General features: G+C 42.7%; 1 protein-coding gene and 1 long non-coding RNA gene across 2 annotated transcripts in view; one reads left to right on the top strand and one right to left on the bottom strand.

Annotated features, from left to right (window-relative positions):
* Window positions 1-22,401, top strand: part of MTNR1A (melatonin receptor 1A) — a 107,155-nt gene that overhangs the window by 59,514 nt on the left and 25,240 nt on the right. The window lies entirely within an intron of this gene.
* LOC142071914 (uncharacterized) overlaps window positions 1-22,401 on the bottom strand; it is a 42,735-nt gene that overhangs the window by 3,512 nt on the left and 16,822 nt on the right. Inside the window, exon 3 of the long non-coding RNA XR_012668152.1 lies at window positions 1,002-1,227. This is a non-coding gene — a long non-coding RNA (uncharacterized LOC142071914). The remainder of the gene's footprint in view (window positions 1-1,001; window positions 1,228-22,401) is intronic.

The raw sequence follows: 22,401 nt of genomic DNA, 5'->3' as shown, positions 1-22,401 counted from the left end.
AGCAGGCGATTGGGGTGGGTACAGCGTGAAGACTCCCCTGACTGCGCCTCTGCCTAGGGGCTGCAGAGACATGCTGGCCACTTCCAGGAGCCATGCAGAGCTGGGTAGAAAGCCATGTTTTTAGATCTTTAATCAGTCTCATTGCTCTTTTCTGGACTTCAACGAATTTGTCCACATCCTTGCTGAAATCTGGCACCCAGAACTGGTTACAACACTACAGTTGAGGCCTAATCAGTGCAGAGTAGAGTAAAATAATTACTTCTTGTGTCTTGCTTACAACAGTCCTGCTAATGCATTGCAGGATGATGTTCGCTTTGGGGTTTTTTGGGCGGGGAGGAGAGGGGGTTTGGCAACATTGTCACACTATTGACTCAGATTTAGCTTGTGGTCCACTATGACCCCCAGATCCCTTTATGCAGTACTCCTTCCTAGGCAGTCATTTCTCTTTTTTGTATGTGTGCAACTGATTGTTCCTTCCTAAGTGGAGTACTTTGCATTTATCCTTATTGAATTTCTTATGTCCTTATGCAACCAATTTTTTGAGAATTAAAAACAGAGACTAGACATATATACATCTATATGTACTTTACTTGTGTAGGTTAATTTCTCATTTTTCTCTACTGTCTCCATGACTTTCTTGGACATTCATCTTTCTTTTAATGTACTTATCAAGTTCCCTGAGATAAACTATGAGGAAAAAGAAAACAAAATATTGTTTAGCTGAAATTCTAGGCTATATGGAGGCATATGTGAAATCAAATTAGAAGTCATAGTCTTTCTGTGTCACAATGTATGTATGTATAGATAACTATACAGTTGGTAATAGTTTTAGCACAAAATACTGCTAAACCATTATTTTCACAGCAACTAAAACTATTTTCCAAATCCAATACAATTGACCCCCCGAGGACATAGTTAATCTCCCAGCAAACTTTCAAAAGCATGAGTTACATCATGTTCAATATAATTTCTCATATTACATATTAAAAAAGAAAACTTACATGGCCCAGCACGTACTTATTCTATGAATTTCACAGACGTCTGCCACTTACAATTATACTCATGACTCTGAAATTATTCTAAAAATACAGCCCATCAAATTCCATCAAACACATGATTTCAAATGGCTGATCCTGTGTGGTGTTTGAGTGCCCTCAATTCCCATCGTCTTCATAGTTATGAAGTTGTAGGTGTCCAACATACAGCCACATAAATGGAATGCAAAATCTGAAAAGATAGATCAAGAAAAAAAACCCTTTAATGTTCCACTCCAGCTTCAACTCTCAAGATTTATGTAGTCCTAATCCTTATTTATGCACCCAGTGATTAAAAACTCATTCTCTCACTGCATACAATATGGTATGTTGATAATTAATGTAACAAATAAAAGTGTGATATAAAGGTTAATTCTGAGTAAAACTTTAGTCTACAGTCTATGTGTGTGGTACTTCCATTTGTTTCTCAAAGACTGTAACATAAATGACCATTGGGAAACCTCAAAAAGTATATTTACATATTTCTGATAATCTTCTAAAAGTTTTATGGTACCAAACTTTATAGACTGCAACTTTAATACCTCAGGACATGATCAGATCATATTTCATGGTTATGAATGGTCAAACCCAAATAATAACCTCCGTAGACTTTTTCCCAAGACTGATGAGCTTTCAGCCTCTGGTGGCCCCCTTGGTGGGGCCTGTGTGGACGCTATTGTGAATCTGACCCTCGAAGTATTAAATGCACCTACTTTTGAATCATGTCCTTTTGGGGAGATTCAACATCAGAACATAAAGACCAGTTACGTTGTCTGCAAGAATAAAAAGGATTAACTCTTTGTCCTCCATGTTGCTTGTAGCCCATTAACATGTAAACGGTTCAAAATTTTGGAAATCTACACTGAAATTCTACCGGGGAAAAAAGCCCTTACTAAAGTAACACTGATTTTAATGAAACTATAAATGTGTGTATTGTGCAATGAACTAGGTGTATGTTCTTTAAACTCTGCAGATTTTATGCCAATTTTAATGTATTTGTCAATGTTTGTAGAAGAGATTCTATTGGAGATGAGTTCCCAAACATGAGTGGAAAATATTGTTTGTGTGTGTGTGTGGCAGGGGTGGTGGGGGGGGAGAGAGAGACAAAGAGCGGTGGGGGAGAAAGGTGGGTAATAACTCCAATTGTGTCTTAAGATTTTAAATGGTTAACACTTTTCTAATTTGCTATTTTCGGTAGGTATCTCACTTTTATACGCTTGACATTCTATGACCTTTTCTGTATATACAGTATACAGCTTGATAGTCAAAAGAGAGGTTTCAGAGTAGTAGCCGTGTTAGTCTGTATTCGCAAAAAGAAAAGGAGGACTTGTGGCACCTTAGAGACTAACCAATTTATTTGAGCATAAGCTTTCGTGAGCTACAGCTCACTTCATCAGATGCATAAAAGTGGAAGATGCAGTGAGGATATTTTTATACACACAGACCATGAAAAAATGGGTGTTTATCACTTCAAAAGGTTTTCTCTGGCTAAGTCATTATGCAAGATAACCTATTTCTCCTTGTCCGTCCGTCATCCATCCCCCAATCCCCCCTCCCCCCACCCCCTTCCTCAGACGTTCTTGTTAAACCCTGGATTTATGCTGGAAATGGTCCACCTTGATTATCATACACAATGTAAGGAGAGTGATCACTTTAGATAAGCTATTACCAGCAGGAGAGTGGGGTGTGGGGGGAGAAAACCTTTTGAAGTGATAAACACCCATTTCATGGTCTGTGTGTATAAAAATATCCTCACTGCTTTTTCCACTTTTATGCATCCGATGAAGTGAGCTGTAGCTCATGAAAGCTCATGCTCAAATAAATTGGTTAGTCCCTAAGGTGCCACAAGTCCTCCTTTTCTTTTAGTCAAAAGAGAGTGGCAACTTAGTTCAATCACGAGACTGATCCATACAGTATATCTAAATGTTCTGATAGACATGAAGTGAGTTTGTGAGGAAAGGGTCCCTCCTGAGCGATCAGACTATTTGGAGTGCAGTTTTTCATTCTATTTCTTGACCCGTCAGTTAAGAATGTGGCACAAGAACAGTTTTGCTGATTTGAATGATATTGCACGCGTGAGAGATGTATCCCAAGAATGAAGTGCTTCTAGTGGAGTAATTGAAATGGAGGGGGATGTTGGGAGGGTTTTCCCCCCACACATTGACATGCACAGATTCTGCTTTCACGTAGGAAGTATCAGAAAGGGGAGGGAGAAAAAAGCCTCTTGCAAACTGCAAGGTGACTTTTTTTTTTAATTGAGGGTCACAGCTGCCTCAGTTCTAACCACATAACTTAGAGGATAGAATGACTCTCCCTGGAAATCTGGCATGTTGCTAGTGTAACCAATTCCAGGATCTGGCTTTGGTATGGTTGTGGTTTTGTTCCCTGTCTTTTGCTGCTTCTCTTATTCTTGTAAGTTGCACAGGGGGCAGGGCCAGCCCATAAAATTTTGGCATCTGAGACAGGGAACTCAAACGATGCCCCGGTGCCCCCTCGCTTGGGCCAAAACTTTGAAAGGTCTCAATTCTGCCTTCTTCCTATTCTGCTCCTCTCATGGTATTGCTCTGCTACTTACCCCAATAAAGGAGAACTAACAACTTAAAATGCCTTGTTCAAAAATTTTAAGTAACACTTAACTTTCAAACGCCTGAACAGCAAATGTAACTTTTCTTGTCTGCATAGTAAACACTGGCATTTTTATCTGTTTGAATAATCAAAGTGGTGCTTTCCGTGCCATCTTGGTTGCAAAGATTTGAACTGCTTCGTGAAGGTCCACAGTCTGGGCCAGCTCATGCTCTAGTGAGATGGTTGCAAGGCCGACCAGCCTCTCCTGTGTCACTGTGGAGCGTAGATGTGTTTTTATTAACTTCAGCTTGGAGAAGCTGCGTTCTCCACTGGCAACTGTTACAAGAAGTGTTTAGAAGTATGCGCAGAGCAACAAAAGCATTTGGAAAGAGGGTGATCATCTTATTTGTGCACATATATTCCAGAACAGCCTTTGGAGTTGATCCTGCTGAAATGTATCTTGAAAGGGCTTTCAGTTCATCACCTAAATCACTCGAATCAATATCGTGCATGTCATCATGCGTCAACACTGTCTCTAGTGCCCTGCATTGCTGGTGTAGATCTTCTTCAGGTATAGTGAGGAGTTTGAAATATCATACAACATCCCAGATACACTGCTGTGTTCCTTGAGCTGCATGAGCCCCTCTGCCATGTACATTGGTCAAACTGAACAGTCTCTATGTAAAAGAATAAATGGACACAAATCAGATGTCAAGAATTATAACATTCAAAAACCAGTCGGAGAACACTTCAATCTCTCTGGTCACTCTATTAGAGACCTAAAAGTGACAATTCTTCAACAAAAAACCTTCAAAAACAGACTCCAACGAGAGACTGCTGAATTGGAATTAATTTGCAAACTGGATACAATTAACTTAGGCTTGAATAGAGACTGGGAGTGGATGGGTCATTATACAAAGTAAAACTACTTTTCCATGTTTAGTTTTGCCCCCCTCCCCCCGTTCCTCAGACGTTCTTGTGAACTGCTGGAAATGGACCACCTTGATTATCACTACAAAAGGTTTTCTCCACCCCCCACCCCGCTCTCCTGCTGGTATTAGCCCATCTTAAGTGATCACTCTCCTTACAGTGTGTATGGTAACACCCATTGTTTCATGTTCTCTGTGTATATAAAACTCCCCACTGTATTTTCCACTGAATGCATCCGATGAAGTGAGCTGTAGCTCACGAAAGCTTATGCTCAAATAAATTTGTTAGTCTCTAAGGTGCCACAAGTCCTCCTTTTCTTTTTCCAATTACAATTAATGTCAAATGTGAATGCAAATACCCAAGGTAGCTTTGAAAGTATCATTCAATGAGATTAAGGGACCAGGGTCCTTTCTGAAGGAGATTAACCTTCCTCCTGACACTCACCAGTTGGTGCTATGCCACTGGGGAACAGGCTGATGCTTCATTTGCAGTATATAACTGTATATAACCCACCAAGGAAGTGCTTTCTCTTGTTACTGGAGAAATATATATCATTGACTGCTTTTTATATTTCATTGCTGCATCAGCCATTAGCTCCAAATAGATAACTGATTGGTTGATACTGCTGTAATGGAATTCAGATTGACTTGCTTGATAAGCTGCTTGCCACATCCATTAGCTGCACTGGAGTGAAAAAGGCCATGAGATACTTCTGCTACATGTGACTGTTTCATATGGAGACAAACATGTGGCCTTTTGTAGCTAATTTTAATGCTGTTTTATCTTTTTCATCTAGTGAATCTTTATGGCTCTTCCTCAGCATTTATTTTGGCCTCATTAAAAGGGGTCTCAAAACGTGTTCCTTCCTTGCAACCCAGTTTGCTCCAGTGGCTTCTTGGTTACTGGCCCCAAATCAATACAGTAGAATTACTCCTTCTTGCTGTCTCAGCTGAGTTGCTGGCAGATTGGAGGTGAGAACCTAGTTTCTGTGTACTCTATGGCCCATCCCGCCCACCTGCTCAAAAGGGGAAGTTGCATGTGCTCATAATCCGCTTACCCTTATGCTCCCAGACCCAAAGACCAGGGATGCTGCATGGAAGCAGAGAGAGGGGTCTAACTCCCTCTTACCCCGCTGCATAGCCATGCAGCTTTGACCATGATTCGGAGCTAAATATTCATTAAAAACACTGAGATTGATTCACCTCTCTGAATAATGTTACATTGGCCAAACTCTATTGCCTTTAGTTGAATTACTCCTAATTTACACTGGGGTGAGTGAGAAGGGAATCAGACCCATTACCTGATTTGGCTATGACTTTTACTGCCTAGGAAATGCCGCTTACTAAACTTTTAATTCATTAGAAGTACCTGACAGTAGTTATGCTTTTCACTTGCTTTATACTTGTGGTGGATCACTGGCAGCATAATTTGGTCTCGTTATTACTTCAAGCAATTACATACGACATGTGTCCAAATTACAATAATTTTTCATCGTGCGTCCAGCTAGTAGGAAAATACTAGTCTTTAAATTACTGTATTTCAGTCATTTACTACTGTGCAGACCTTAATTTGTTCTTATGGTTTAGATCAGTGGTTCTTAACCTGGGGTGCACGCATCCCTTGGAGGTGCGAGATGCCCTTTCTGGGGGTGCGAGACATGCCAGATTTTTTTAGAAGGTAAATCATTGAAAACACAAATTAAGCACAGGCACATAAGTACAACTACTGTACTTTGTTTCATCAAACCTATGTATTTATTAACATTATAAATTTTTTAACGATTCCTGTAATATACAAACAAAAAATATATCTAGGTTTAAAGAACTGACCTACTTGATAAGGGGTGCAAGAACATATTTTGAGAACCAAAGGGGTGCAGGCTGCAGTAAAGGTTAAGAACTACTGGTTTAGATGATGATGATTTATTTGAATTTCTGTAACTGGGAGTACGTGCCTGTAATTAGATGCTGAAAGGCTCATCCATTGGAGCTGAATCTCATTTCTTCAAAGCATCTCCATTTCTTGTAATGCAGATGTACATCTCTAAAGATAATATGCTTCCACATATTACACTTTGTTGGCTTTCAGTTTGGTGGCTGTAGGTAATTCGTTTTATTACAAAACTGTCAGTAAATCTTTTGTCTAAAATGACCATTTAAAACTTGTATTTACAGTGCCAAATCCTCCAATCCGCCTGGAATGGGTTTTCCTGTTTATAAAATTAATGCATCTTGGACCATAGGAAAAAAACTCATTTAAATGTTTGTCACTGGATTCAGTATAGTCTATTATTATAATTATTTTTCTACAGAAAAGTTGTAATGAGTTGGCAGTTCCATTTCAATGTACATCCCAGAGCAGACAACAAAAAACAACAGTATTGAATCACACATTATAATGTATGCCTTATGAAACAGATATTTATCTTGTTTCAGATTTGACTAGAATTACAAATTTAACTATCAAGTTCTCTTTTAAATCAGTGATTACTAATTACACTCTATTTAAACTGTTGAGAGTGGCTTTGTGTGTACAAGACTAAAGGCTAGATTGTGCCTAGCCTTAACACACCCGCACAGGTCCTGCATTAGGGCTACCTTAACTGAAGCTCCGGTATTCGAGGGAGCATAATGGCTGCATGCCACGTTACCCCCTCCCGCTCAACATGAGAACAGGTGGGAAACCATAATGCTGCCTCCCTATGCACTAGCTTGAAGATGCAGAGGAGGAGTATGCTGCCTGCTGAATAGGAGGTTTGCAAATTACTTTCCTGCTCCAGCACAGCAGGGAGCCTCAGGAAGATTGTGCATTTCCTACTTGGGGTGGTATGCCTACCACTGTCCCTTACTGCTGGCAACATTCAACCTAGTCCCAGCTTTAAAAAGAATTAAGATACAGTGTAAACATCTACTGAGTTAGTTATCACATGCCAGTTGACCATGAATTCTGGAATATCATGGAAGATTTTTGCATAGGTGGTAATTTTTGTAGAAAAATGATAAAAATATTCAATATATTAAAAATTGTGTCTTTATAAACAAAAACTAAAAGATAATGTATCCAAAACATCCTTTGCCTTGTCAACAGCTACAAGTACATTCTAGATTTATTTTCCACTTTATATTTACTTATGAACCTATCCACCACCTCTCTTGTCTGTAATCCCACCTAGAGGGAAGAGACTAACTCAATACCCAAACATTAAGAGGTGAGAGCAACCTGACGGCTCAATTTTCAGGTCACTTAGTTCTACTTTTTAAAACAGATCTTAGATTCTATTCATGGAATGTATGTTTTAAATGGCTAAATTTACTGAATATTTGCCTAGAATAGATCCACTACTGCAATTTGGATACTCAACTGTTGCTCAAACAAAGCTTCTTTTTTAGGTACAGTATGTCAACATTTCTTTATACATAACTTTTTCTTTGAGCAAATGAATTTTGAATGCATGCCAGCTGTTAGTCTCACTTCAAATGAGTAGAGCTTGGCAGGTACATAAATACTGTACGTAATTTATTGCATGAGCAAACAAGTGCCTGGAAGAAGATGTTTCCATGTCTTTTAACTCACAGCACAGAGCGGTTTAGGATTTTTAAAATATATTACAAATGTAAATTAAAACTTTATGAAGCAGCAGGAATCTTCTTTAGGGGAAAATTATTCATTGAATTAATAAGATCTTTGAATTAACTGAGTGTATTCATAATGGTGGCTATGGTTGGCTCTATGCGGAACTTTTCCCAAGTAAATCTGTGCTCTCCAAAACTCCCTGGGCAAAATTTTGCTGTCAGATATGCGACTTTCTGTCTCTAAAAAATGACTCTTTGGAGCATTTTCACTCACAATAAGCCTTACTTAACTGAGGATCTTTGGGATTCTGCTAATTCGTTCCAGAGACATTTCTTCTGCATAGCAGATTAGATATGGGCCAGAACCAACCCCCCTCCCCAACCTAAGCTTGTGGGTAGGGGATTAGAATTCCAGGTCCAAATTCTCTGGGTTGGGCCCATTTATATTTCAGATAGAGCTAGTAGAAACTTGAAATTTCTGTTCTGCAGGATCTTATGACATTTCAAACATATTTAGTTTCAAATTGAAATAAAACCTAGACATTTTCGCAAAAAATGTCAAATAATTTTCATTTTGGAAAAACTGAGCTATTTGGTTCTCCCTCCCCTCGCCCCCCCAGAAAGAACCAGAGCAGCCAGCTGCCCCAATTCAGGGATTACTCACACTTCCCCCATGGCACTCCCTGTGCTGCTCCCAGAGAGCAGAGAACAGCCCAAGGAGTTCCCTGGAATTGCGGGAAGCCCTGTGAGGCAAGGGAGTGGGGGAGCCTAGAAGTCCACTCAGCATTTCCAGGACTGCCAGCCTCCCTGCCATGGACCAGGAAGTCCTGGGGTCCCCAACTTTGAGGCAGTCAGCATGTTGGAGCTGCCCCAGAACCAGAGACACTGAAACTCCGGGCTCCTCAGCAGCCCACTAGGCGAGGCAGCAGGAAACCAGGCAGGGTTCTGTCAGGACCCTGCCTGACTGTGTTTCAGCAAAAGTTCATCAAAACCGAAACATTTCTGCCAAACGTTTTAATGAATCTGCTTATCCTGACAAAAACCTGCTTCCCCCAAAAATTCCCATCCAGCTCTAAATTCACACATTGAGCCTCCAAAAGCAGGCATGCTGTGTCCAAATGTAAATGCTTTTTGGACATTGCACCACTTATTTCTTTTTGTATGTCTCCTTCTCCCTTCTTTTAAAGTTTCTTACACTGAACCATTCAGATTCAGCCAGGTAAGAAGCAGAGGAGTACCAAGATTGTTGATCACCTTCAATGTATAAGTCTTTGCGCTATCAAGTATTCATCCGTTCTTCTCCCTGACCCCTCCACTCCCCCAGGCATAATCATTGTAGATTAGCAGTAACAGCTGTGTAGTTCAAGTTGTGACTGAGCTGCCATGATAAGCCCTTTCTGCTTCTTTCAAGTAATATCAGTCTCAAAATTATAGGTTAACACTGGGGCCAAAAGAGAGTTTATCTAACATATATAAGGCCAGTATAATGCATCAAAAAGGTAATCATTTAGCGTTCAAAAATTCTTCTAACACTGATTTTGCTGATTTGTAGCAAGAGAACAACAGTAACTAAAAATATAAATCATGTTTTATGATTTATAATCATCAGCCCATGCCAAAGATTAGCTAATTAAACTTTTATTTTACAATTAACATTTTAAATAGGAAATTGAGCAGATGTCAGTTCATAGAATCATAGAATAGAATCATAGAATATCAGGGTTGGAAGGGACCTCAGGAGGTCATCTAGTCCAACTCCCTGCTCAAAGCAGGACCAATCCCCAATTAAATCATCCCAGCCAGGGCTTTGTCAAGCCTGACCTTAAAAACTTCTAAGGAAGGAGATTCCACCACCTCCCTAGGTAAAGCATGCCAGTGTTTCACCACCCTCCTAGTGAAAAAGTTTTTCCTAATATCCAACCTAAATCTCCCCCACTGAAACTTGAGACCATTACTCCTTGTTCTGTCATCTGCTACCACTGAAAACAGTCTAGAGCCATCCTCTTTGGAAGCCCCTTTCAGGTAGTTGAAAGCAGCTATCAAATCCCCCCTCATTCTTCTCTTCCGTAGACTAAACATCCCCAGTTCCCTCAGCCTCTCCTCATAACTCATGTGTTCCAGACCCCTAATCATTTTTGTTGCCCTCCGCCGGACCCTTTCCAATTTTTCCACATCCTCCTTGTAGTGTGGGGCCCAAAACTGGACACAGTACTCCAGATGAGGCCTCACCAGTGTCGAATAGAGGGGAATGATCACGTCCCTCAATCTGCTGGCAATGCCCCTACTTATACATCCCAAAATGCCATTGGCCTTCTTGGCAACAAGGGCACACTGTTGACGCATATCCAGCTTCTCGTCCACTGTCACCCCTAGGTCCTTTTCTGCAGAACTGCTGCCCAGCCATTCGGTCCCTAGTCTGTAGCGGTGCATTGGATTCTTCCGTCCTAAGTGCAGGACATTGCACTTGTCCTTGTTGAACCTCATCAGATTTCTTTTGGCCCAATCCTCTAATGTGTCTAGGGCCCTCTGTATCCTATCCCTACCCTCCAGCATATCTACCTCTCCTCCCAGTTTAGTGTCATCTGCAAACTTGCTGAGGGTGCAATCCACACCATCCTCCAGATCATTTATGAAGATATTGAACAAAACCGGCCCCAGGACTGACCCTTGGGGCACTCCACTTGATACCGGCTGCCAACTAGACATAGAGCCATTGATCACTACCCGTTGAGCCCGACAATCCAGCCAGATTTCTATCCACCTTATAGTCCATTCATCCAGCCCATACTTCTTTAACTTGCTGGCAAGAATACTGTGGGAGACCGTGTCAAAAGCTTTACTAAAGTCAAGGAACAACACGTCCACTGCTTTTCCTTCATCCACAGAGCCAGTTATCTCATCATAGAAGGCAATTAGATTAGTCAGGCATGACTTGCCCTTGGTGAATGCCATGCTGACTGTTCCTGATCACTTTCCTCTCCTCTAAGTGCTTCAGAATTGATTCCTTGAGGACCTGCTCCATGATTTTTCCAGGGTCTGAGGTGAGGCTGACTGGCCTGTAGTTCCCCGGATCCTCCTCCTTCCCTTTTTTAAAGATGGGCACTACATTAGCCTTTTTCCAGTCCTCCGGAACTTCCCCCGATCGCCATGAGTTTTCAAAGATAATGGCCAATGGCTCTGCAATCACATCCGCCAACTCCTTTAGCACTCTCGGATACAACGCATCCGGCCCCATGGACTTGTGCACGTCCAGCTTTTCTAAATAGTCCTGAACCACTTCTTTCTCCACAGAGGGCTGGTCACCTGCTCCCCATGCTGTGCTGCCCAGTGCAGTAGTCGGGGAGCTGACCTTGTTTGTGAAGACAGGCAAAAAAAGCATTGAGTACATTAGCTTTTTCCACATCCTCTGTCACTAGGTTGCCTCCCTCATTCAGTAAAGGGCCCATACTTTCCTTGACTTTCTTCTTGTTGCTAACATACCAGAAGAAACCCTTCTTGTTACTCGTAACATCTCTTGCTCGCTGCAACTCCAGGTATGATTTGGCCTTCCTGATTTCAATCCTGCATGCCCGAGCAATATTTTTATACTCATCCCTGGTCATTTGTCCAATCTTGCACTTCTTGTAAGCTTCTTTTTTGTATTTAAGATCAGCAAGGATTTCACTGTCAAGCCAAGCTGGTCACCTGCCATATTTACTATTCTTTCTACACATCGGGATGGTTTATCCCTGTAACCTCAATAAGGATTCTTTAAAATACAGCCAGCTCTCCTGGACTCGTTTCCCCCTCATGTTATTCTCCCAGGGGATCTTGCCCATCAGTTCCCTGAGGGAATCAAAGTCTGCTTTTCTGAAGTCCAGGGTCCGAATTCTACTGCTTTCCTTTCTTCCTTGTGTCAGTTCTGGCTGTGGAACAGAAGTTCTGGAATCCCTGAGATTGTACCTACTAGATCCAGTATGTTATGCTGGAATGGGGCTATGAAGTCATTGCTGACCTGTTCTTAGGTGCTTAATTGTTTGAGTTCTGTTTCATGCTTGTGTTAATAAATGGCCATTTATAATGGCAAGCTTCTCATATCAAGTTTATCCATCCAGGAGCAGGACCCTTTGGATAACTCACAGCATGATTGATAGGGTGATTTCAAGAACATTCATACTCATTGCCATGCCATCCACTGAGTAATGCGATTGAGGAATAGGCCCTAGAACAAATAAGTCATTCAGATGCTCTTTGTTTCTTATAAAAATGATTAGGGGACTGGAACACATGAGTTATGAGGAGAGGCTGAGGGAGCTGGGATTGTTCAGCCTGCAGAAGAGAAGAATGAGGGGGGATTTGATAGCTGCTTTCAACTACCTGAAAGGGGGTTCCAAAGAGGATGGCTCTAGACTGTTCTCAATGGTATCAGATGACAGAACGAGGAGTAATGGTCTCAAGCTGCAGTGGGGGAGGTTTAGATTGGATATTAGGAAAAACTTTTTCACTAAGAGGGTGGTGAAACACTGGAATGCGTTACCTAGGGAGGTGGTAGAATCTCCTTCCTTAGAGGTTTTTAAGGTCGGGCTTGACAAAGCCCTGGCTGGGATGATTTAACTGGGAATTGGTCCTGCTTCGAGCAGGGGGTTGGACTAGATGACCTTCTGGGGTCCCTTCCAACCCTTATATTCTATGATTCTATGATTCTATGAATTGAATGTTCACATCTATAACAATATTCCTAACAGACTGTTTTAGAATAGAATAACGGACAGGGTTTGGATGTTAATTTTTAATAAGAATTGTGTGTCTATCCTTCTTTGCATAGCGTTGATAATTTAAGGCTAAAAGTATAGATTAATTATTATTATTTATTATTTGTAGTACCACAGTGTCTAGGAGCCCTCGTCAAGCACCAGGATCTCTTTGTGCAAGGTGCTGTACAAACACAGAAAAATGGTTCCTGTCCCAAAAAGCTTACAATCTAAGGGTATGTCTACACTATGAAATTAGGTCAATTTTATAGAAGTCGATTTTTAGAAATCAATTTTATACAGTCTATTGTGTATGTCCCCACTAAGCGCATTAAGTCGGCAGAGTACGTCCTCACTACCATGGCTAGCATCAACACATGGAGCGGTGCACTGTGGGAAGCTATCCCACAGTTCCCGCAGTCTCTGCTGACCGTTGGAATTCTGGGTTAAGCTCCCAATGCCTGATGGGGCAAAAACATTGTCGCGGGTGGTTTTGGGTAGATGTTGTCAGGCCTCCCCTCCCTCCCTCCCTCCATCAAAGCAACGGCAGACAATTGTTTCACACCTTTTTTTCCTGGTTACCCGTGCAGACGCCATACTACAGCAAGGATGGAACCCGCTCAGCTCACCACTGCTGTTGCGTGCATTGTAAATATCTTGTGCATTATACTGCAGTATGTGCAGAGCCTGGCTAAGAGACAGCAGCACGAGGACGATTGTGAGGAGGACATGGATACAGCCGTTCCTGAAAGCACGGGATGTGGCAATTGGGACATCATGGCAGAATCGGGGCTCGTTGATACACTGGAACACCGATTCTGGGCCCGGCAAACTAGCACAGAATGGTGGGACCGCATAGTCTTGCAGGTATGGGATGATTCCCAGTGGCTGCAAAACTATCGCATGCATAAGGCCACTTTCCTGGAACTCTGTGAGTTGCTTTCCCCTGCCCTGAAGCGCAGGAATACCAAGATGAGAGCTGCCCTGACAGTTGAGAAGCAAGCGGCGATAGTCCTGTGAAAGTTTGCAGCGCCTGACTGCTACTGGTCAGTTGGGAATCAATTTGGAGTGGGCAAATCTACTGTGGGGACTGCTGTGATCCAAGTAGCCAATACAATCACTGACATTTTGCTGTCAAGGGAAGTGACTCTGGGAAATGTGCAGGTATTAGTGAATGGCTTTGCTGCAATGGGTTTCCCTAACTGTGGTGGGGCGATAGATGGAACGCATATCCCTATCTTGGCACTGGACCACTTTGCCAACCAGTACATAAACCGCAAGGGGTATTTCTCAATGGTGCTACAAGCACTGGTGGATCACAAGGGATGTTTCACTGACATCAGTATGGGATGGCCAGGAAAGGTCCATGACACTCTCATCTTTAGGAACTCCGGGCTGTTTGAGCAGCTGCAAGAAGGGACTTACTTCCCAGACCAGAAAATTACTGTTGGGAATGTTGAAATGCCAACAGTTATCCTTGGAGACCCAGCCTACCCCTTGTTCCCATGGCTCATGAAGCCATACACAGGCAGCGTGGACAGTAGTAAGGAGCAGTTCAACAATAGGCTGAGCAAGTGCAGAATGGTGGTAGAATGTGCCTTTGGATGTTTAAAAGCTAGCTGGTGCTGTTTGCTGACTAGATTAGACCTCAGCACAACTAATATTCCCATTGTTATTACTGCTTGCTGTGTGCTCCATAATATCTGAGAGTAAAGGGGAGACGTTTATGGCGGGGTGGGAGGTTGAGGCAAATCACCTGGCTGTCAATTTTGAACAGCCAGACACCAGGGCGATAAGAAGAGCACAGCAAGGCGCGCTGCACATCAGAGAAGCTTTGAAAACCAGTTTCATGACTGGCCAGGCTACGGTGTGACAGTTGTGTGTGTTTCTCCTTGATGCAAACCTGCCCCCTTTGATGGCTTGGGCCATCCTCTGGAGTGGAGTGGCTGGATGCCCGGAGTCTCTTCCCCGCCGCCCCCGGCACATTCTTGGGCATCTGGGTGAGGAGGATATGGAACTTGGGGAGGTGGGCAGGCAGCTGTACAATGGATGAAGTGGCAGTCTGTGCTCTTGTTGCCTTTCCTGCAGCTCCACCAGATGCCTGAGCATATCCATTTGCTCCCCCATTAGCCTCAGCATTGCATCCTGCCTCTTCTCATCGCGCTCACTTAATGCTTTCCTGGACTCTGCCACTGAATGCCTCCATGCATTCAGCTGTGCCCTATCAGTGCAGGAGGACTGCATGAGCTCGGAAAACACGTCATCGCGAGTGCAGTTTTCTTGCCTTCTAATCTGTGATAACCTCAGGGACAGAGATGATAGGGGGAGCATAGAAACATTTGCACCTGCAGGGGGATAAAAAGGGAGAGTAAAATTTAAGATGATACATTTCTGAGAACAAAAGGGAGACTCTTTCACAGTGAATCAAGCAATTCACAGCAGACAGCACATGTGCTTTAGGTACAAGGTCGCATTTTGCCTTTTATATTGAGCACTTGCCGGTATGGTGGCACATCACACACGGCTTGGCAACAGAATTCGGTTTCCAGGCAGCCATGGTAAGCCACAGGGTACGCGGGTTTGGCTTCTAACGCCTTCATAACATTTGTGAATGTTTTTCAAACTGCAGCATCCTCCTTTCCCATAGCAAGCAATGCCGGTTGGGTTTGCCATTTAAAAGGAGGGGCTGCAGTTTTCTGGTGGATGTGCAGCACACTCCTCCCCCGACCCCTCCGCGTGGCTATTTGGGATGATCCCTTCAGCCCTCCCCCTGCCGCATGGCTATGGGATCATCCCTTTTAGCCACGCGCAAACAGCTCAGTATGAACGGAGTCCTTTTACCGTTCCCTTACAAAAATTCTCCTATTTCAACCAGGTGACCATGAATGATATCACTCTCCTGAGGCTGACACAGAAAGATAAAGACCGAATGTTGCTTGAATGTGACCAAAACCCAGGACCATTCACTGCCATGCTTTGCGCTGCAATGATTCCAGAATACTTCCTACTGGCTTGGCATGGTAAAGTGTCCTACTGTGGAGGATGAAATAAGACAGCCTTCCCCAGAAACCTTCTGCAAAGGCTTTCCGAGTAGCTCCAGGAAAGCTTCATGGAGATGTCCCTGGAGGATTCCCACTCCATCCCCAGACACATTAACAGACTTTTCCAGTAGCTGTACTGGCCGCGAATGCATCCCAAGTCTTCAGGGCAAATCAAATATTAAACACTATTGCTTTAAACCCTGTACTGTAGTTACAAATGTGCACTCACCAGAGGTGCCTTCTTCACCTTCAGGGTCAAGGATCTCGCCTTGGGAGGTATTGGCTCCAGGGTGATGAAAAGGTCCTGGCTGCCGGGGAGAATGGATTCACCACTTGCCTGCTGCGCGTTCTCCTCCTCCTCTTCCTCATCCACAAAATCCTCCTCCGTGTTGCGTGAGACTTCCCCCTTGCAGGTGTCCACGGACAGTGGTGGGGTAGTGGTAGGGTCCCCCCCTAGAATGTCATGCAGCTGATCATAGAAGCGGCATGTCTGGGGCTCTGACCCAGAGTGACCGTTTGCCTCCTCTGTCTTTTGGTAGGCTTGCCTGAGCTCCTTAACTTTCACATGGCACTGCTGTGTGTCCCTGTTGTAGCCTCTCTCCACCATGCCCTGTGCGATTTTGGCATATATATTAGCATTTCTTCTTTTTGATTGGAGTTTTGCCTGCACAGATTCTTCTTTCCATACAGCAATTAGATCCAGTGTCTCCCGTTCGCTCCATGCTGGAGCTCGTCTGTGGTTCTGGGGGGACTGCATGGTCACCTGTGCTGCTGAGCTCGCCATGCTGACCAAACAGGAAATGAAATTCAAAAGGTCCTGGGGCTTTTACTGTGTACCTGGCTAGTGCATCGAAGTTGAAAGTGCTGTCCAGAGCGGTCCCATTGGAGCACTCTGGAGGCCAATAACATTGATTTGTGTCTGTACTACCCCAAATTTGACCTAGGAAGGTCGATTTTTAGCGTTACTCACCTCGCTGTGGAGGAATACAGGAGTCGATTTTCAGAGCCCTTTAGGTTGACAGAATGGGGTTGCTTGTGTAGACGCATTCGTTATAAAATCAACCTAACCCTGTAGTGTAGACCAGGGCTAAGACAACAGATGGATACAGGCTGACCAACCTGGATCTCCTCCTTAGAAGTAATATACTAAGTAGTACAAGAAAATAATGAGGCAGTATTGGTCAGCAGGGTAGACAGTGGTCTCAGCGCACCAGTGAGCTTACCATTGTCAAGTTTTTTGTAGTTATCCTAGCAAAGGAGAGTTTGAAGAAAGATAGTGAAGTACCTTTGTGAATGTTTAGGGGGAGCTCAGCCCAACCAGGAGAAGAAGCATGGGAGAAAGCATGAAGGTGTTTTATGCTGGTGTAATGTCATAGACTTCAAAGGTATTGCATTACAGTGCAGAGTTTGGGGCTTTTTTACTTTCATTTTCTGGCAGGTCAGTAGAGACTGGCTTTATTTTTTGTTACAGGGATATTGTCAAGGTTGTTTGGCCTAAAATTTGACCAAACTTAAACTAGCCAAATTCTCAGCTGTTGAAAATCTGCATAGCTTCATTGACGTCAATGGAATTACATTGATTTACACTAGCTGAGAATAGTTTGCAGCCAGTAACCGTTTTACAGCCTCAGTCTGAATTGATTATTGCCATGTGTTTAGAAAAATCAGGATCTCAAGTAAAGGACACTTACACTACAGTTTGTATAAGACTCCCAGTGCAGCTTTACGTGAGGATATCAGGAGTACAATCACAACCCCTTTAGCATGATGTAGGCCATTGGAAAAAGTTGTGTTCCCTCTTAACTGCCTGTATCATCTACAAATACTTCATGACAAGAATTAAGTTGGGACGTTCAATAATGTTCTGTGTCTGCCTAGTAGAAATGTGAATCGGATATATTGTTATGGAGAGGGTCTCCTTTAACTATTGTGACAAAGTTCCTCCTCTGCCTTGGTGGGTCCTGCACTTATTGGCGGATTTGCTCGCCTCAGAGGTTCATGGCAGCCCTCAGTTTGGCCACTTTCGTGGCTCAAATCTGCCATTCACTCAGTTAGCCTCATCACTGGCCAGCATGGGGAAAAGGAAGAACAACAATCCCCGCAGTCTCTACTGATTCACCTAGTGGATCGGGGAACAGGCCAGAGGCCTTCCCCTCTGGTGGAACCCACAGTCCAGGTCAACTCCTCCGGTATCAAGTAGGGAGTTGGGGGGATGGAGGGAACCCGGGCCTGCCCTCTACTCCAGATTCTAGGCCAGGGCCCTGTGGATTGCAGCTGTCTACAGTGGCTCCTGTAACAGCTGCGTGACAGCTACAACTCCCTGGGCTACTTCCCCATGGCCTCCTCCCAACACCTTCTTTACCCTCACCACAGGACTTTCCTCCAGATGTCTGATAATGCTTGTACTTCTCAGTCTTCCAGTAGTCCGCCTTCTCATTCTCAGCTTCTTGTGCCTCTTGCTCCCAGCTCCTCGCACGCACACCACAAACTGAAGTGAGCTCCTTTTTAAACCCAGGTGCCCTGATTAGCCTGCCAGTCTCAACTGATTCTAGCAGCTTCTTGACTGGCTGCATGTGTTCTAATCAGCCTGTCTGCCTTAATTGTTTCCAGAAAGTTCCTGATTCTTCTGGAACTCTATCACTCTCCAGTAGCCATCGGGCTGACCCTGTCACACTGTCTACAGCCCATCAGAGCAGAGCAGTGTGCCAGTGTGCTACCAAGAAAGAAGATCAAAATAACGGTCACCAATGCTAGGTACATATTCTCAGTTGCCTTCTGTCTTTTTGTCTTTCTTTGCTCCAGAATCATGGAGTATATGCTCCTGACACATGCTATTTCTGCTCCCCCTCCCCCGCAGCGTCTACTTGAAGGAAACGTCAGAAAGATGCAATGATAATAAGAACTGAAGAAGAAAAAAGAGCAGCTCTAAATGTTGATCAGTGTCAGATCTCGATCTAGGAGGCATTCACTGGAGCTGGAACATGCACCTCCTCAATTCTCCCCTCTATCATCCCCAGAAGAACAGAAATCCTTCCCCCATGTGCCTCATGTAATGTCCATTCTGGCTGCAATCCCTTCAACTGAACGTTATTAATAAGGGAATTAGTTCTAGTTTCTTCAGCCGCCGTACATCTAGCTTCAGACTCTGGCTGGTGGAGATGTGCAGTAGAAAGCTTTGCAGCTCTCTGATAGCCTTAGGGCTGGGGAGTTTCTCATTTCTCTACCCCTGAAAATGCCAAGGGGAGCAGTTTTTGCGGAAGAGGGAGTTCTGCTTCTTCCTCTGACCTTTTAGCAGAACCTACATTTCAGGCAGGTGTCTTAGCTCAGTGCTACCGCTTCACACCAAGTTCTCAACCCAGTCTAGTGTTCCTGCTGCTTTAAAACAAAAAAATCCAGTCCCTCTCCGTGGACAACAAGCAGTGAAAAGCAGGGAAAGTTCTACAGCCAGCACCTACCTCAGTATATGGGAAATATTCACAACCATGTCTGTTAGCTAAGAGCATTCAGCAACGAGTGACACAATCATGTACTATCATTCATTTTAAAGGGCTCTTAAAAGGGGCTTCAAATTAGTACCTTAGGGGTTTCACTATCAGTTATTTCTGTGAGCCATTATTTGATTCAGCCTCTAGACTGGAGGACTTGGGGACTCAGCTATATATATTTTTCAGAACTCTGAAAATCCACTTCCCAGCATTCTGTGCTTTCTGCCTATTGCCTCGAATTTGTTTCAAAAGTGAATGCAGAATTACATTTTAATGACCCTCCTGTGTTGCATTTATTCCTAACCTAAATTCAGTGCAGGTAAGTGAGCTCCATTCACAGAATAACTAACTTTTATGTGGATACAACAGAGAATGTCAGACTTGACAGGTATACTAATCTGGGGACGGGTCCAATATTGATTACAGCATTGGAACTTGCAAAGATCAATATCTTACCATTAATATGTAGTTATTTATTCATGCTCCATTTCAATTCAATTAAAAATAAAAAATAAACCTGCTCTTTATTTTCTGAACTGCATAAAAAAAAAAAAATAACCCAGAGCTACTGTCCACAAAGACAACATTTCAAGTAGCTCTCAAGAAGATGAATGACACAGATGAGCAAAAGCTAACATTTTAATTCTATTACTTCCAGGCATAGTATTCTAACAATAGAGCAGTATTCTGAAAGCTGTGAACTCCAGTCTTACTGCCTCTTGGTAACAGGGATGAAGAATCAAGAGTGAAAGGGCAACTGCAAACAAACATAACCAATGGAAATGTACATGTGTTCTGATCTGCTGACAGGGCTCGGTGTGTGGGAGAGGAGTGGTTAAGCACAAATATTTACTAGTGGCATAGGGCATCTAAGGGTAATGTCTACACTGCAATTAAAAACCTGTACCAGCTGGCCTGTTCCAGCAGACTCAGGCTTGCAGGGCTCAGGAGCTCTTTAATCGCAGAGTAGATGTTCAGGCTCCTACTGGAGCTCAGGGACTAGGACCCTGTGAGGTTGGGAGGGTCCCAGAGCTCAGGCTGCAGCCCGAGCTGGAATGTCTACATGGCAATTAAACAGCCCCTCTCTTTGTTAAACATTTTGATTGCTGTGTGAGAATAGCGTTATGTAAGAACTGAGTAGTATTATTCATAAAGGATAAAGTTTGTATTTTTTTTATGTATTGGTTCAAAATGTGATTGTTAGTTTCCTGGAAGTCCCTCACCCAACTGGCCAACAGGAGAACACAGCCTGGTGCAAGAGTCCTGTGGTTAGTCAGTAAAGATATACTCAGATTGTTAATGAGATAAAAGGTGGCATCAGGTCGCCCACTGAACTCGATATCTTACAATAACATCACCACATAAACACATACTTGAACATAAATTCAACAGGATAAATAATAATGCAAAATACTGTGTATTGTAAAATGTTGCTTTGGGAACTTATTTGAATTATCTGACGTCTAGCCATTTTCAATTCTCAACGTTACTGTTGTATTAGTATAGTACATTGCATTTAATATTCCAAATTTCACTTATGAATTGGAGACAGCAGTGATTTTATTCGATGTCATGATTCAGTTACTACCCAAAAAAATCTTCGTCGTTCTGGTCTTTAGAATTTAGATATAATTATTTCCGGGCAGTTAAGGGTCATATTTAAAATATTCTTTTCAGTGAATATGAATATGACTATGCCATTTATAATGCAACTGAAACATTTATTTATGTTCACATAGGGTTTAGAATACACACTCATACAGGCAAATCTGTATATGTATGGAAACCTCTGAATATGTCTACATTTTCATAGGGAAAAATGAGACAGGATATGTATTGTATGTTAAAATGACCAACTTAAACACCTGAAAGCATGGAAATTCAAAGCAAAGGAATATCGGTGTTGAAAATGGTCTTAAAGCATTGCAGTATCCCTGAATCTCATTTTGTAGAAATGTGAGGGTCAGGAAGAGCTAGATTCCAATCTGACCTAAATTAACAACAAATCAGTTTGGGTTAATATTTAGGCACCTGCCTCATAACAGGAATATGCCTGTCTCCCATTGATGACACCTGATGGGAAACCTAGATCTTCCTCATAGCAGAAGCTAGCAACTAAGTAACTAAGGAGAAGAACTAGCAGCTCTTTGGGGAAAGAGGGTTTAGGATCAACCCCTCCCACACCCGTGAAAAAGACCAGCAGTAATGGAGGCAATGGAACAGGACAGGCACATGTGACCCAATGCCCTCTTTTCCCATCTACATACAGCAGGTGGGTTGGTGAAGGGAAAAGAAACATTCCCATTTACCCAAAGAGAACTATTTTTATGGGAAATGGGGCCATATTTATCCCCCCTCCTCCACAAAAGAGGAAGGATGGACCAGCTTAATTGTCAGTGGAAGCTGATTGTGTTTGGATCCTCTCAGTTCTCCTTTGAAACTGTCTTTTAATGTGTATCTGTACAGCACCCCGTACACAAGTGCTCCAACTCTGGACTATAGTAGTACAAATAATAAAAGAAAGAGAAAGGTGATAAGCAAAAATGGCAGCTATATCATCGTTCTGATATACAGGCAGTGGTATAACTGAGCAGGGTTTGGTCTTTATTAGGGCTGTCAAGCGATTTTTAAAAATGTATTGCGCGATTAATCGTGCTGTTAAACAACAATAGAATACCATTTATTTTAAATATTTTTGGACGTTTACTACATTTTCAAATATATTAATTTAAATTACAACACAGAATACAAAGTGCACAGTGCTCACTTTATGTTTATTTTTTATTACAAATATTTGCACTGTAAAAAAAATTTTATATTTCAATTCACCTCATACAAGTACTGTAAGTACAATCTCTTTATCATGAAAGTTAAACTTACAAATATAGAATTATGTACCAAAAAACTGCATTCAAAAATAAAACAATGTAAAACTTTAGCGCCTACAAGTCCACTCAGTCTTACTTCTTGTTCAGCCAATCACTCAGACAAAAAAGGTTGGTTACAATGTGCAGGAGATAATGCTGCCTACTTCTTGTTTACAA

The sequence above is a fragment of the Caretta caretta genome, chromosome 4, assembly GCF_965140235.1.
Source record: "Caretta caretta isolate rCarCar2 chromosome 4, rCarCar1.hap1, whole genome shotgun sequence".
NCBI classification, from domain to species: domain Eukaryota; kingdom Metazoa; phylum Chordata; order Testudines; family Cheloniidae; genus Caretta; species Caretta caretta.
The sequence above is the reverse complement of the archived record's forward strand: the minus strand, read 5'-3'. Positions and strand labels throughout refer to the sequence as shown.